The sequence below is a fragment of the Magnolia sinica genome, chromosome 9 (genome assembly GCF_029962835.1).
Source record: "Magnolia sinica isolate HGM2019 chromosome 9, MsV1, whole genome shotgun sequence".
Classification (NCBI taxonomy): domain Eukaryota; kingdom Viridiplantae; phylum Streptophyta; class Magnoliopsida; order Magnoliales; family Magnoliaceae; genus Magnolia; species Magnolia sinica.
In genome coordinates this window covers 16,844,164-16,860,491 of record NC_080581.1, presented here as the reverse complement: position 1 = coordinate 16,860,491, position 16,328 = coordinate 16,844,164, and the positions used below count along the sequence as shown (strand labels likewise).

At 38.0% G+C, this 16,328-nt stretch overlaps 1 non-coding gene across 1 annotated transcript; it reads right to left on the bottom strand.

The window, feature by feature from the left end:
* Positions 1-5,362: 5,362 nt before the first annotated feature.
* On the bottom strand, positions 5,363-5,469 carry LOC131257082 (small nucleolar RNA R71). Its single transcript, XR_009177102.1, has one exon. It is a non-coding gene; the product is annotated as a small nucleolar RNA R71 (small nucleolar RNA).
* Positions 5,470-16,328: the final 10,859 nt, after the last annotated feature.

The following is a 16,328-nucleotide window of genomic DNA, read 5'->3' as shown; positions in this document are numbered from 1 at the left end:
TACATAGTTGATCCTTTGCAAATGAATGAGTCTTTCACTGATTAACAACTTCTAAATATTTATAAATTAAGTTTTTATGAGTAAATTGTAAAGTATCTTTTTACAGGTCAACTTCCTTCTCATTGGACTAAACAAGATAAATCCAAATTTCTTACTAAGGTTAAACATTTCTTTTGGGATGACCCATACTTATTCAAAATTTATCCTGATATTATTAGGAGATGTGTGCCTGAGAGTGAGTTTCATAGTATAATCTCCTTTTGTCATGATCATGCATGTGGTGGTCATTTTGGTTCAAAGAAAACAGCTGCGAAAGTCTTACAAAGTGGATTTTATTGGCCTACACTGTTTCGAGACACCCATGCCTTTTGTTCAACATGTGATAAATGCCAACGTACGGGTAATATTTTCCACAGGAACATGATGCCACTTACCAATATTCTCATTGTTAAAATATTTGATGTTTGGGGTATTGACTTCATGGGCCCATTTCCCTCGTCATTTGGTTATGTGTATATCCTTGTAGCCGTCGACTATGTCTCAAAGTGGATTGAAGCAGTGCCATGTAAAACGAATGATCACAGAGTTGCGGTCCGTTTCTTAAAAGAAAATATCTTTTCTCATTTTGGCACTCCTCGAGCAATTATAAGTGATGGGGGTACTCATTTTTGCAACAAACCGTTTGAATCTTTAATGAAAAAATATTCCATCACTCATAAAGTTGCAACGCCATATCATCCACAAACAAGTGGTCAAGTTAAGGTGTCAAATCGGGAGATTAAATAAATTTTAGAGAAAACGGTTCGCCCCGATCGTAAGGATTGGTCGCAACGTTTGAATGATGCTCTTTGGGCATATCGTACGGAAACCTCAATTGGAATGTCTCCATATAGGCGTGTATTTGGGAAAGCCTTTCACTTACCTGTGGAATTAGAACATCATGCTTATTGGGCCATCAAAACTTTTAATTTTGATTTAAACAAGGCTAGATCACACCGTAAACTTCAACTCAATGAGTTAGAGGAAATTCGAAATGAGACATATGAGAATGCAAAAATTTATAAAGAGCAGACAAATCTTCCATGACAAATCAATTCTTCGTAAGACATTTGATCCAAACCAGAAAGTATTATTGTACAATTCCAGGCTACGCCTCTTTCCTAGAAAACTACGTTCGTGATGGTATGGTCCTTATCTAGTAGTAAAAATATTCCCTCATGGAGCAGTTGAGATTCAAAATTTAACAGACGGGAATATCTTCAAAGTAAATGGTCAACGGCTGAAACCGTATTGAGATGATTTGGTGAACAAAGATGTTGAGGAAATTTATTTGGCGGACCCAGGTTATCAAGATTGATTAGGTCCATTCTTGTCTGGCTGAAGACGTTAAACTTAGCGCTCCTGGGAGGCAACCCATCTTTTCATTCCATTTTATTTTCCTAGTTAGTTCAATGTTAACATTACTGCAAACCCTCACAAGACTACAACTCGTCCACTAGGGGCAACCTAGTGGGTTTAAAGGCTTGTTGCATATGCTAAATGCAATCGAGAGCACTTGAAAGTGGTATAGGTAGGATCTTCTTTTGTGATGTTATTTTTGTTTTTTCTAGGTGATTTGTGCTGACCCGCTCTTACACTGATATCTTTCCATCACTCCTCTTTATTTTCGTTGTCCCATGTGCATTGCATGTTTATTTCTTTTATCATTGAGGACAATGTAGATTTTAGGTCAGTGGGTAGGTTTTCCTTGGAAATTCTTTTTGGTCTCGAGCACAAATTGTGAAAAATTTTAAATTTTTCTAGATTTCTTATGTATTTGAAGTGATTGTGAAGAATAAGGGTGATTTTAAATATGTAAATCTAATGTCGGTAATTTATAACTCTTGGATTCAGCCTATTAGATTTCATAGTTAAGTTTGAATTGTTAACCCATGATTAGAACTTTTAAACATTGATTGAGTCATGATCTCACATATCACATCTCGGTTGCATATTAAGGTTCCGTTTCAACATTAAATGATTGAAAGGAACTAGCCTGAAATTTTTAGCTTCGGTCTATAACTAAGAATTGAGAGAAAGTGTAAGTCATATAATCTTCACCATAGGTTTGCTCCCTATAGGTGTAGATTCGATTCCCTTCATCCTGTCATTTGAATCATTAAACTACAAGTTTTCGCCATAGGTCATTGCCCCTATGTGAGGACTTGATTCCCCTCCTTGCGTTACTTTATTCATACTAGTAGAATGAAAAGGCTATCGTAATTTACGTTTCAGTAAACCCATTTTTTCTAATTAGTCATCAATGAATGAAACAAATGATGACTAAATTGCAGAATGTAGGTTGTGCACTAACCAAAAACTCAACTCAATGTTTAGAATATTTTAATTAATGGATTAATATTTTAAAATCTAAATGAAGTTTTGTGAGACTTGATTCAAACAAGAAAATTACCTTCATGCCATGAATCTTAGAATTCTGCCACATACATAAAGACATGGAATCTAAAATAGTCGTGCCGCTCCACTTACTGAAGTTCATGTAATTCTCAAATTATTTTTCGCATGTTTTGCTTAGGACCAATTTTTGAGGGTCGAATATTGCATATCAAACCCTAATTATTACCTGATTTTATGTATATGATAATGCTTAACGAGTATTTTAATTATATTTTTATTTTGACAGGAGCATTGATGGAAAAAGACTACTACAAGCGTGGATTTGACACTCCAGTCACCCGAGCAAGGGACGCACTCCAGAACCAAGATCGAAGAATTTACATGCCAGAGATCCGAGGAAATCAAGCCATTCACGTTAAAAAGGCCCAAAAATCCATAATGCAAGATCACATGGTTTCCACCATCCTCGAAACTTCATACATGGCCTGAGGCCCTAAATAAACATATCAAATTTCAACCATTGGATATCTCGAGAAGTGGGCCAATGGACAGATCACCTATTAATCTCCAATTTTAGGCCCACCTACGATCTGGATATGCCTCAAAATTGGTCTTATAGAAGATGAAAGAAATGGATGGATTGGATTTCTAAACCATCAGTGGACCCCATATGTATAGTGTGTGTACATAGTGCACATGTGCACTAGCCCATGCACCGAAACCTTCGACCGAAAATTGGTTGTCATACATCGCCCAAACGACAATGAGCCCATCCATCGTGTAGAATTTCAAGAGCTACAAAACCATGTTTATATTTTGTGCCCATAGTGTTTTCTACTCATCTCATTAAAATTGATTTTATTGTATTTCTTCTCTGCATCCAATGGACGAATTGGATTTCCCAAAATAATGAGGGAATGGGATTTCCACGAAAATGCTTATGTGGGGCTCACCGAGCATCACATGCTTATTCGCGTCCGACTACGCCCAAGCTAGTACTCATCTTTGATCGATGGAAGATCGATCCGTCCATCATTATGTAGAAAAACGTCCCAGAGACGTTGATTTTATGGATAAAGTGCAAAGAATGAGGGAGTTATGTAGGTACAGAAGTTTGCTGCGAAAAGCTATGCATACGACAGCTTTCCAAACCCGATTTTCTCCATTCCAACTAAGGCTAATATAAAGAAGACAAGGGGAGGAGAGCCAGGAAAAAGATCCAGAGAGAGATCCGAGAAGAGAAAGAGAAGAAAGAGAAGAAAGAGGGAGAGAGAAAAAGCAAGAGAAGAAGGAGAGCGAAGACATCAGATTCAAGGAAGAGAGACTTGAAGAAAAAAAGAAGAAAAGAGCTAGTTATGGATGTTGTTTGGAATATTATTCTAGGTGCTTGTGTCTGACCATGAACAGGTTTCCTATAGAAGAAGAAACAGGAATCTACATCTCTTCATGCCTGACCATGGATCGAAAGATGCAATTCATATGCTTTAAGGGATTATACATTCTGTGTGCCCAACCAAGGACATAGTTTGTGAATTATTTAATTTATATCAATCTGAATAGGGTGAATCAATAGGTAAAACAAGGGTTAGGATAATTAGGGGTGGATTCGAAAGTCCTAGTCTTCTCCTTGATTAAATTTTCCTCATTATTCTCGATTATTTTCCGTATATTTGTGTTAGTAGTTTGCTCAATTATTTGTTAGATTAGTTAAGAAGAATCGTAGATTTAAATTGTGACAACCAGTCCTCGTGAGAACGATCTCGTAATACATACCATATTTACATCTGATTCGTATACTTGCGAGTTTAAAATCATTTAAATCAGGTTGGTTTTGCTAGAGACTGTTTCGGTCCAATTGGATTTAGGATTCTCTCTTATCATAATTCATAGTCTTAGGATTTTACTAACATTAGGTTAAAGTTTTTTTTTAGAAACTAACCTATTTCCTGTTTTGTAGGGTCAACTTCTAATTTGGTAATCTCTTTCTAAATTCTCTACCTTTTCTAATTTCTACTTTTAGAATTAGGGTTTTATTTTTTAGAAATTTTCTAATTTTAGGCTTGCTTTTTTAGAAATTTTCTATTTTCTAATTTTAGATTTAGATTCTTCTTTCAAGTAACTTTCTATTTTCTAGTTTTAGAAATTTTTTCCTTTTTTAGAAACTAACTTAGCTTTTTATTTTTAAGATTAGAAACTTTCTTTTTTAGAAATTAACCATTGCTTAGGATTTTTCTAGCATTATTTTAGGAAATTTAATTTATTTTTGTTTTTTATGTTTACAGGAATTGAGGAAGGAAGCTGCTAAATAAGATTGTCTTCAAAAGGAGCTCCCAAATCTTCAGACATCCATCATCTACTTTTCCGGGTTCTTCCTTCCAGTTCTCGTTTACATAGCTTTCTCTTGTTTTTAGGAATTCATAATTTTTATTTTTATTTCTCTTAGGTTGCATCTTAGTTTAGTTTTCTTTCTTACATTGCAATAACATAGTTTATGCTAGGACGTAGATCTCTGAACATAGAACTAGCACCTTTTGATCCTGAAATAGAAAGAACCTTTCGTAGAAGATTTAGAAACATCCTATTTGAAATGGCGGAAGAGAATGGAACTAAAGCTCTTAGAGATTATTCAGCTCCTGTCCAATTCAATGCGCCTTCATGTATAGTGTTGCCCGCCACCACGGCAGCACACTTTGAACTTAAACCTAGGGTCATACAATTGTTGCCCTCCTTTTATGGTTTAGATAAGGAGGATCCATATCATCATGTGAAAGAATTCTTAGACATTTGCTCCACCTTTAAGTTCCAAAACTTTTCAGACGATTCGATCCGTTTGCGCCTTTTTCCTTTTTCTTTGAAGGATAAGGCGAAAGCATGGTTGAATTCTCTAGGAGTTGGGTCTATCACTACATGGGACCAACTGTCTAAGAAGTTCTTAAACAAGTTCTTCCCAGTTCACAAAACTAATGCTCTCCGTAGAGAAATTACGAATTTCACATAAAAAGAGGGTGAGCACTTTCATGAATGTTGGGAAAGATGGAAGGATTTACTTCTTAAATGTCCACACCATGGTTTTGAAAAGTGGCAATAGGTTCAATACTTCTATGACGGTCTGACACTCCAAAACCGTCGCATAGTTGACGCCACCAGTAGAGGGTCATTCATGACCAAAAGTAATGTCGAAGCTTGGAATTTCTTTGAAACCTCGTGTGAAAACTCCCAACAATGGGACTATTCAAATAGAGGTGAAAGAAGTCCTCAACTACTGAAGAAAGGGAGTATATATGAGGTAGGAGTCACTCGAGATCTTTATGCCAAAATTGATAGCTTGACAAAGAAAGTGGATGCTTTAATGTTAAACAATGGACCTCCACAAACAACTCAAGTCGAATCATGTGCCATATGTTCTAATCTTGCCCATCCTACGCAGTCTTGTCCATCTAGTTCAGCATTTCTAGAATTTCTCTCTAAGCGAGTGAATGCTATGAACACCTTTAGGAGAACTGAGAATGATCCTTACTCAAAAACCTACAACCCAGGGTGGGCTAGACATCTAAATTTCTCTTGGGCAAAAGGACCACAACAAGGAGGACCATCTGAAAATCCTCCTATGCAACCTTACTCCCAAGTTGGCAGTCAACAACCTCAATAGTTCCCACAGTATCAACAAGTACCTTCACAATCTAGGAAACCATCTCTAGAGGATACACTCAATCTTTTTATGCAGAGTTCACTTTAATTTCAAAAAGACACCCAACATACTTTACTAGCTAACCAGCAGAGTTTACATGCAAATGCGCAATCCATTGCTAAGCTGGAAGTACAGTTGGGTCAACTTGCTACCACATTGAGTGAGAGAGACAAGGGCAAGTTTCCTAGTCAACCTGTGGCAAATCCAAAAGGACAGTGTGAGATTGGCTCAAATTCGAACCAAGAACAATATCATGAGCAACCCAAATCAATCATTACCCTTAGATCCGGTAAACAGATTGATAACAAAGTAGAGATTCTGTAACGACCTTGGAAATTTTGTGCTAATCTTTCCTTAAGTAGTTGTTTTTGGGGTAATTGGCGCTATACTCGATTGCTTGTGAAATTCGCATCAATCACTTTAAATTGTATCTGCATGGCTCAAAGCTTGTAGATTAGTTAGCACTATGTTACTCTGAAATCTGGGATCCATCGCTAAATCCAGTTGTTCTGGGGAATTTTTGAAAGTTCTGGATCAGACCTAGACCGCGCGTCGGAAGTCCAATAGCGATGATCTTAGGCTGTTGCGGTCATCGAGTTGGGCTTGACCATCACCTAGAAAATCAAGTCCATATGATGTTCTGGGTCGATTTGATTGAGTTCGGAGTGAAGAGTGTGAGAACGGTTGGAATTTAATAAGTTTTTATGAAATCTGAGTCGTGTCGCTTGCGTGACGATTTTAAGCTATCTGACCGTTGGATTCTGACCCAATTCCACCCTCTGATCAGGGAAGGTGGCCCAGGCATATCCTTGTGCTTGTGGACCTGATCGAGATTCCGTGACCGTTGAATTGAGTGTGGTCCGCAGCCTGACCTAGATCCATGGTCAATGAGCTTAAGTCCGACCTTTCGTGGTTATAGGCCCACCAGAAGTGCTTCGTTGGATCGTAAGAGGTAGGTTTTGGTTATACTTTAAGTATACCTTGACCTTGGGGTTATTTCCATCAATTTGAGGCCTATTTATAGTCCTTAAACCCTAGCCCTCTTTTCCATACGAATTTTCTCTAACCCTAGCTTGGAAAGAGAGTGGAAAAGAGAGAGAGAAAGTGAGAGAGATAAGTTGGTGAATCATCTTGGATTCTTTCTTGTTCTTCTTCATCTTTGAAACCTTCACTTTGAATCGTTATTCTGACGGTTCTGAGTTCATTTTGGGGTAAGTTAACCTAATCCTAACCTGTGTTAGAGCTTAGATTAGTCTTAGTGTTGTTGTATCTCATTTCTATCCTTGTTTTAGAGTATTCTATCGTCGTTGACGAAGACAACTCGTCTAAATCAGTTCGGTGTTTCTTTCCTTGCTTAAGGTGCGGACTTTAAGTGTATAAGTTATGGTTTTCAAGGCTTTCAATGCTAGTTAGTGATTTATTCTTGTTATGGATGGGATTTCACATGCCAAATGTTGTGTTTACGTTGCTTTCCTGATATGCATGTGTTATATTGAGATTTGTATATTCCATGTGTATGTATAAAGTACCGTATACGTATAAAATATGCACTTGTGTTTGCCATGACTATTTGTCATGTATGTATGCTAGATGCATGTATGACAACTCCTTGGTAAAAGGAATTGTCCAAATGCTTGTTTTTCAACATACGTCATGTATGTTGTTCTATGTATTCTATTCTAGGTGTTTGTAGAAATGCATGAATGATCTAAAGTGTAACTTATTACACTAATTGCGGGCGTTGAGAAGTGATTCTCAACTCTCCTATTGATGTGCATGATTTCCTTTATGCGAGTTACATTCCATGTTATTTAAATTCAAGCATTACTTATGCTTACATTTATGTTAAGTTGATATTCCTCAAGTGCTTGTGTACCATGATTTGAGTTGTTGTTCCATTACTGTTCTACATTCAATTCATATATCTGTTGTAGTGTAATGTGTTTGGGACTATGGATTAGTCCAGAAAATCGGTAATCTGCTTCATGGTCGTGGCTGAGATTGCTTTCGCCATGTAGGACGTATTAGACGAACCCGAGCCGTATTAGAGTTGTCGGTGGTGGTTTGGCCACGAGGAATGTTGGCGCACTCTATGTCGTTCAACCCAACATGCACTCGTGCTAGTCGAGTTCGTCAAGTAACCCGATTGTCCGATGTATGTTCACCATGTATTGGACGTTACTGCTTGAATCTAGGGTACCGAACTTACCAGTGAAATCCTATTAACCATGGTACTTGATCCGCAAGGACTCATGAGCCGGACATGGTGGTATGGGACACCGTGGTCGAGCTGTCGGCCTATGCTGGGGTGACGAGCCTCCCCGTAGTGACCAGTGAGCAACTAAACTCGTGAGCCGATTATGGTGGTATGGGACACTATATTCGTGCTATCGGCCTACATTGATTGGTGACGAGCCCTTTGTAGTGACCTCGAGCATACCTGGATACCGCAATGAGGTGACGAGCCGAACTGTGGTAGTAAAGGTGTGAAAGGCGTACATTGATTGGTGACGAGCCCTTTGCTACGACCTCAAATATATGATCGTATGAGATGTCTAGGACTGACGACCCTAGAATGGATCACTGTTTGGATGGTGATATGAGGAAGGTATCTTAGCTTCCCAATCCTGTTGTGTGAAATGGACTAATAACAACTTGGTAATCATATCCATGCACCGCATTTGCATGTGCTTTGTAGATGTGGCGCACTTTGAGGTGGTATCATGCGTAACGTAAGATAAAGACGCTGAGGGTGTACGCGTGAGGGCACGCATCATTTTGCATACATCCTTGCATTAACAAGAGTACTTAGGATTTATTTAATTGTTCTGCTTTATCATTACTGTTTGATTGAACTGATAACATGTTAACCAGTGCCTTATTGTTCCACTGAGTTGATCACTCACTCCCACGTTCTGGGGCGGTGTTAAACACCCACCAGACTCTGTCTTAGGTTCTGATGTTGCAGATGTTGATGCGACTTCTGAGGCAAAGCGGGAGATGGATGATGATGAGGCTGCCTTCTCTTATATGCAGTTTTCAGACGGGTTCTAGCGAGCCTTGTTCTGATGCGTGGGACTCTGGGATTATTTTTGGGATTTAAATGATGTAACTTGATACTTTAATTTTGATATGTAACACTTTCATACGACCCGGTTTGTATATGTACTTCAGGGGTTTACACTTGTACACATATTTTTCTATAAGTCTTCCGCTTGCTTTATTCACTTATCCCTGAATCATATCTGTGTTTTGGCTTAATCTATTCCATGTTTTATGCACTAATACAGTCAACATACATCCATTATTAATTATGAGCAAGCCAAATCAATCATTACCCTTAGGTCTGGTAAACAGATTGATAACAAAGTAGAGATGCCTAGGGTAGAATCAAAGTCCAATGCGGAAGATCAAAATGAAATGGAGAGACATACTAGTACATCCAAAGTCCAACAACACTCTGACTCTCCAGGAACCACTCATGTGGCATCTTATATGCCTAAAGCACCTTTTCCTCAACGTCTGACACCGGTTAAGAAAGGAAACAACTTTAATGAGATATTGGACATGTTTAAGCAAGTGTAAATCAACATTCCATTGCTTGATGCTATCAAGCAAGTTCCTGCTTACGCTAAGTTTCTTAAAGATTTATGCACTCAAAAGCGTAAGATGAATGTTCATAAGAAGGTCTTCCTTGCAGAGCAACTTAGCTTCATGATTCAAAACAACACTCCTCCTAAATTTAGGGATCCAGGAGCTCCTACCATTTCTTGCGTCATAGAAGATCATAAGATTGAGAAGGCATTGCTGGATTTAGGGGCGAGCGTCAATTTGTTACCATATTCTGTGTATGAGCAGCTAGGACTTGGTGAACTGAAATCAACTAAAATAACACTCCAACTAGCTGATAGATCTATCAAGGTGCCCCGTGGTGTTATTGAAGATGTGCTAATCTAGGTTAACAAGTTTTATTTTCCAGTAAATTTCATCGTTCTAGATACTCAGCCTGTTTAGAATCCTACAAGTCAATCCCGGTTATCTTAGGATGTCCATGGCCACATCCAATGCAATCATAAATTGCAGGAATGGAGTTATGAAGCTATCTTTTGGTAACATGAAGATTAAACTCAATGTTTTTAATGCTGGACAACAAATGTCAGACTCAGATGATATATTTGAAGTGAACATGATTGAGAGTCTAGTGCATGACTCTTTCCTTGAATCTTCTGAAGACGCTCTTGAGACTTGTTTAGTACATTTTGGCATAGATTTTGACATAGAAAGTTCCATCCAAGAAGTCAATGCATTGCTTGACTCTAATCCGAAAATGGATACAATAAAATGGAAAGCTAGAGTGGAACCTCTTCCACCTTCTGAGTCCAAACTGGTCCCGTCTATTGAGAAACCACCTGAAGTCGACCTTAAACAATTACCTGAAATTCTCAAGTATGCATTTTTAGGACCTTCTGAAAACCTGCCTGTCATCATAGCTGCTAACCTTGATAAAGAACAGGAGGGTAAGTTTCTTAATGTTCTTAGAGAACATAAGGCAGCTATTGGGTGGACAATAGTGAACATAAAGGGAATAAGCCCCACGGTGTGTATGCATCGTATTCATCTTGAAGAAAATGCAAAAACATCGCGTGAAATGCAAAGGAGGCTTAACCCTAACATGAAAGAGGTCGTTCGGGCTGAGGTGTTAAAATTGTTAGATGTTGATATCATTTACCCCATTTCGGATAGCACATGGGTCAGCCTAGTTCAAGTTGTTCCCAAAAAGTCTAAGATTACGATGAAAAAGAATGAGGATAATGAGTTAGTGCCAACTCGCATGACTACGGGTTGGCGAGTTTGTATTGATTACCGCAAATTGAACCTGGTCATAAGGAAGGATCACTTTCCTCTTCCTTTTATAGACCAGATGCTTGAGAGACTAGCAGGGCATAGCTACTACTGTTTCCTGGATGATTATTCTAGGTATAATCATATTCCCATTGCTCCAGACGATCAAGAGAAAACCACATTTACATGTCCTTTTGGTACATATGCCTATCGGCGTATGTCATTTGGGTTGTGTAATGCACCTGCGACCTTCCAACGATGCATGATGAGTATTTTTTCAAACATGGTTGAGCGTTTCCTTGAGATTTTCATGGATGATTTTTCAATTTTTGGCTCTTCATTTGATGAATGTTTATACCATCTATCTCTTGTCTTAGAAAGATGTGAAAAAATGAACCTGGTATTGAATTGGGAAAAGTACCATTTTATGGTTCAAAAAGGGATTGTACTCAGGCATGTTATTTCAAGTAAAGGCATTGAAGTTGATAAAGCCAAGATTGATTTAATTTCTAGTCTTCCTCCACCCAGAATGGTTAAGGAGATTAGATCATTCTTAGGGCATGCGGGATTCTACAGGAGATTCATTAAGGATTTTAGCAAAATTTCTCAACCCTTATGCAATTTACTAGCTAAAGATGTTGCTTTTGTCCTTAATGATGAGTGTCGGCAAGCTTTTGATAAGTTGAAGCATTTACTGACTTCTGCTCCAATCATCTAACCACTTGATTGGAGTTTACCTTTTGAACTTATGTGTGATGCTTCGGATTATAATGTTGGACCCATCCTAGGACAGATTGAACAAAATGCCTCATGTCATTTATTATGCTAGTAGGACTCTAAATGATGCACAGCTCAACTACTCTACCACTGAAAAAGAATTATTGGCAGTAGTATTTGCTCTAGACAAATTCAGGTCGTATCTCATAGGGTCAAAGGTTATAGTGTTCTTAGATCATGCAGCATTAAAATATCTTATTTCTAAAAAAGATGCTAAACCTCGATTGATTCAGTGGATTCTCTTACTACAAGAATTCGATATTGAAATTCGGGATAAAAAGGGTTCCGAAAATGTGGTAGCCGACCATTTGTCTAGACTTATCTCAGAGTCCACAGTGGATCCTTTGCCAATGAACAAGTCTTTCCCTGATAAACAATTTCTAATTATTTCTCAATTACCTTGGTATGCGGACATTGTAAACTATCTTGTTACAGGTCAACTTCCTTCTCATTGGACTAAACAAGATAAATCCAAATTTCTTGCTGAGGTTAAACATTTCTTTTGGGACGACCCCTACTTATTCAAAATTTGTCCTAATCAGATTATTAGGAGATGTGTGCCTAAGAATGAGTTTCATAGTATAATCTCCTTTTTTCATGACCAGGCATGTGGTGGTCATTTTGGTTCGAAGAAAACAGCTGCGAAAGTCTTACAAAGTGGATTTTATTGGCCTACAGTATTTCGAGACACCCATGCCTTTTGCTCAACATGTGATAGATGCCAACGTACGGGTAATATTTCCCACAGGAACATGATGCCACTTACCAATATTTTCATTGTTGAAATATTTGATGTTTGGGGTATTGACTTCATGGGCCCATTGCCCCCGTCATTCGGTTATGTGTATATCCTTGTGGCCGTCGACTATGTCTCTAAGTGGATTGAAGCAGTGCCATGTAAAACAAATGATCACAAAGTTGTGGTCTGTTTCTTAAAAGAAAATATCTTTTCTCATTTTGGCACTCCTCGAGTAATTATAAGTGATGGGGGTACTCATTTTTGCAATAAACTGTTTAAATCTTTAATGAAGAAATATTTCATCACTCATAAAGTTGCAATGCCATATCACCCACAAACAAGTGGTCAAGTTGAGGTGTCAAATCGGGAGATTAAACAAATTTTAGAGAAAACGGTTCGCCCCGATCGTAAGGATTGGTTGTAACGTTTGAATGATGCTCTTTGGGCATATCGTACGGCTTTCAAAACCCTGATTGGAATGTCTCCGTACAGGCTTGTGTTTGGGAAAGCCTGTCACTTACTTGTGGAATTAGAACATTATGCTTATTGGGCCATCAAAACTTTTAATTTTGATTTAAACAAGGCTGGATCATACCATAAACTTCAACTCAATGATTTAGAAGAAATTCGAAATGAGGCATATGAGAATGCAAAAAATTATAAAGAGCAGACAAAAATCTTCCATGATAAATCAATTCTTCGCAAGACATTTGAACCGAACCAGAAAGTATTATTGTACAATTCCAGGCTACGCCTCTTTCCTGGAAAACTACGTTTGCGATGGTATGGTCCTTATTGAGTAGTAAAAGTATTTCCTCATGGAGCAGTTGAGATTTAAAAATCTAACAGACGAGAATAACTTCAAAGTAAATGGTCAACGGCTGAAACCATATTTAGATGATTTGGTGAACAAAGATGTTGAGGAAATTTATTTGGCGGACCCAGGTTATCAAGGCTTGGATTAATTCATGGTCCATTCTTGTCTGGCTGAAGACGTTAAACTTAACGCTCCTGGGAGGCAACCTAGTTTTTCATTCTATTTCACTTTTCTCATTCATTAGTTTAATATTTGTGGGTAAGATTACTGCAAACCCTCACGAGACTACAACTCGTCCACTAGGGGCAACCTAGGGGTTTAAAGCACTACCAAAAAAATGAGCAAACGCTACGGACTATGTAGCTCTTTGGCTACGACTTTAATCCGTAGCTAATTAGCTGCGGATTTAATCCGTAGCTAAAAATACTTACTCTGTAGCTAAAACACAGCTCCCCATAGAAACTTGACTATGCTTAAGGGGCTCCATGGGGCCCATTGCAATATATTTATTTTATCTAATAGGTCCATAAATTTTGAAATATCATTTCAGTGCATGAGCCCAATAATTAGAAAGATCAAAAGTCTAAGTGGACCACACCATGAGAAAGAATGAAAAATAAATTTACATCGTTAATATGTGGTGTGGTCCACCTAAATCTTAGATGTGACTCATTGTTTGAATAAACCCTAAAAATGATTTGTTAAAATGAATGAATGGAGTGGATAATTAACATACACAACGGTGGGCCCCACAAGTCCTAAAATAAATCACCCCTCAAATCTCGTCCGCGCACCTCCCGCACACCTCTCCCGCGCACCCAATTTCACAAAAGCAAATGCCTCCCCTCTCTCTCTCTCGCCCACACGTGACTCACCCTCCCTCGCCCTCTCCGCCCTCTCTCTCTTTCTCTCTCTCGCACTCAGCCCTCTATCGATCTCTCACGCTCCCTCACCCTCTCTCTATCTCTCAGCCCTATTTCCCTCTCTGTTTCCCAACCTCTCTGTCTCTCTCGCTAGGGTTTTCAAAAACCCATTTCGCTGCAAGAAGGAGAAGAAGAAGGAGAAGGTGGAGATACGACGTCAACCGATCCGTCTAGATGGGATTGAGGTCAAAAGACAAACCGTGAACTTGAATATGCAGTGAGGTATCTCTCTCTCTCTCTCTCAATCTCTCTCAATCTCAATACTGATTGAAATGATTTGGGGATTTAGGGATTTGGAGATTTAGGGATTTAGGGATTTGGGGATTTAGGGATTTAGGGAGTTGGGTCTAATACACAGCTGAACCTAAGCAGTCCAAAATAGCTGATAGAATGTTGAGGAAATATTTGATCCCCGACCCAAAGTTAATACAGTGTAATCAGGTTTTTGGTTTGTATAAGTGGGGCCATGGTTCACTGATCCAGATCATTGGTCTGTTGTGTTGTGGATGGTGCACCATGGATGCACCAAACTAAAAAAAAATCTCAAAGATTGAGAGATCCTAGCCACCAATCTGTAGCCTTTTTCAACGAATGTGGATAGTTCCTCTTGAATACATATAACTGTTGGATATCTTAATCACTCAAGCTGAACCTTAGCTGCTAAAAATAGTAGGAAGTGGTTGTGGGAGTGGATGCAGAAACTAGTAGTAAATAACCATTTAGAAGCCCAAAGTTTGTAGGAATTGTAAGATTATGAAGCAGGAAAAAATGGTAGATGATTTTTTTGCAACTATAGGGTGAGCTACAACACAATAGATGAATATATATATCTTGGCAATGAACATGACATGTAGATAGGATGAAATTTCTGTTTTTGAACTAGAATATGCTTTTTATTTTTTGGATGATAGATTATGAAATATGATAAGGTCAATCTCTTTTGCATGCAATATATTTCCCAAAAATAGATTCACCTGTAACGTGGGGTCGTGGCGTTTGAGGGAGTTATTCTTTTCCCACAATTCTCTAGTCACAACTTGTTCCCAATCTTAATATGAAAAAACTACATTTATTTGAAACACTTGGTTACTGTTGAAGCCTGCTTTAGCACTTGGATGGTCTCAAATTCATTGCAATGCATTTGCTTGTCTCAAATAAAAGGCCTTTTCTCCTAACAACTTGTTCTGGGTATATATTTTCTTATATCTTTGCATTATTTTATTTCTCTGAATCCTAATTTCTGAACTGGGTTATTTTTATTGTAAAGACCTAGCAGAGACAGGCAGCGAAGAGACAGAACTTAGTTGTTCTGAGGGAGATGATTCATCATGGATCTCTTGGTTCTGTGGCTTGAGAGGAAATGAGCTCCTTTGTGAAGTTGATGAGGATTATATACAAGACGACTTCAATTTATGTGGACTGCAAGGACAGGTTCCCTATTATGATTATGCCTTGGATATGATCTTGGATGATGACTCTTTGAGTGGATGATTTTAGTCACTAAATCTTAGTACTAATGTGTGTACAATTGCCATTGATGGCTGCAGGTATTAGGATATTGCATCTAGGCTCATAGATCTCTCCATTATCACTTGCACGCAACTTGCAGATAAGCTTTGGAATTAGAACTAATAGACTATATTTGCATTTTGCAACTTTCAGGTATCGAATCTGTTTATAATTTCTATCCGTTCGTTTTTTTTTTTTAATTGTTTTATATATATATATATATATATATATATATATATATATATATATATATATATATATATATATATATATATATATATATATATAACTTTCATACAAAACTTCACTCTTTGACTTCTTAGTAGCTACTAGCTACCATTCAAAAAAAAACCTTACAATCTGACTTCATAGTACACTAAAAGCGGTTGCACTGATCTGAATTTATTTTACTTGTTCAGTTGTATGTGCCAAGATAAAGTTCAAAATGTGAATATACAACTCATTTCTAAGGTTTCAATGGTTGATCTTTTTATAAACATTTGCTGCACGGGCATGTCAAATTGTGCTTTGAAAATACGGCTGATTCAAGTTTGGGTCATTGAGTTTTACTTGATTGATTTATGCATCAAGGCTACTAAGAAGTCAGTTCTCAGTCACTATCTGCGTCTAGTGCTG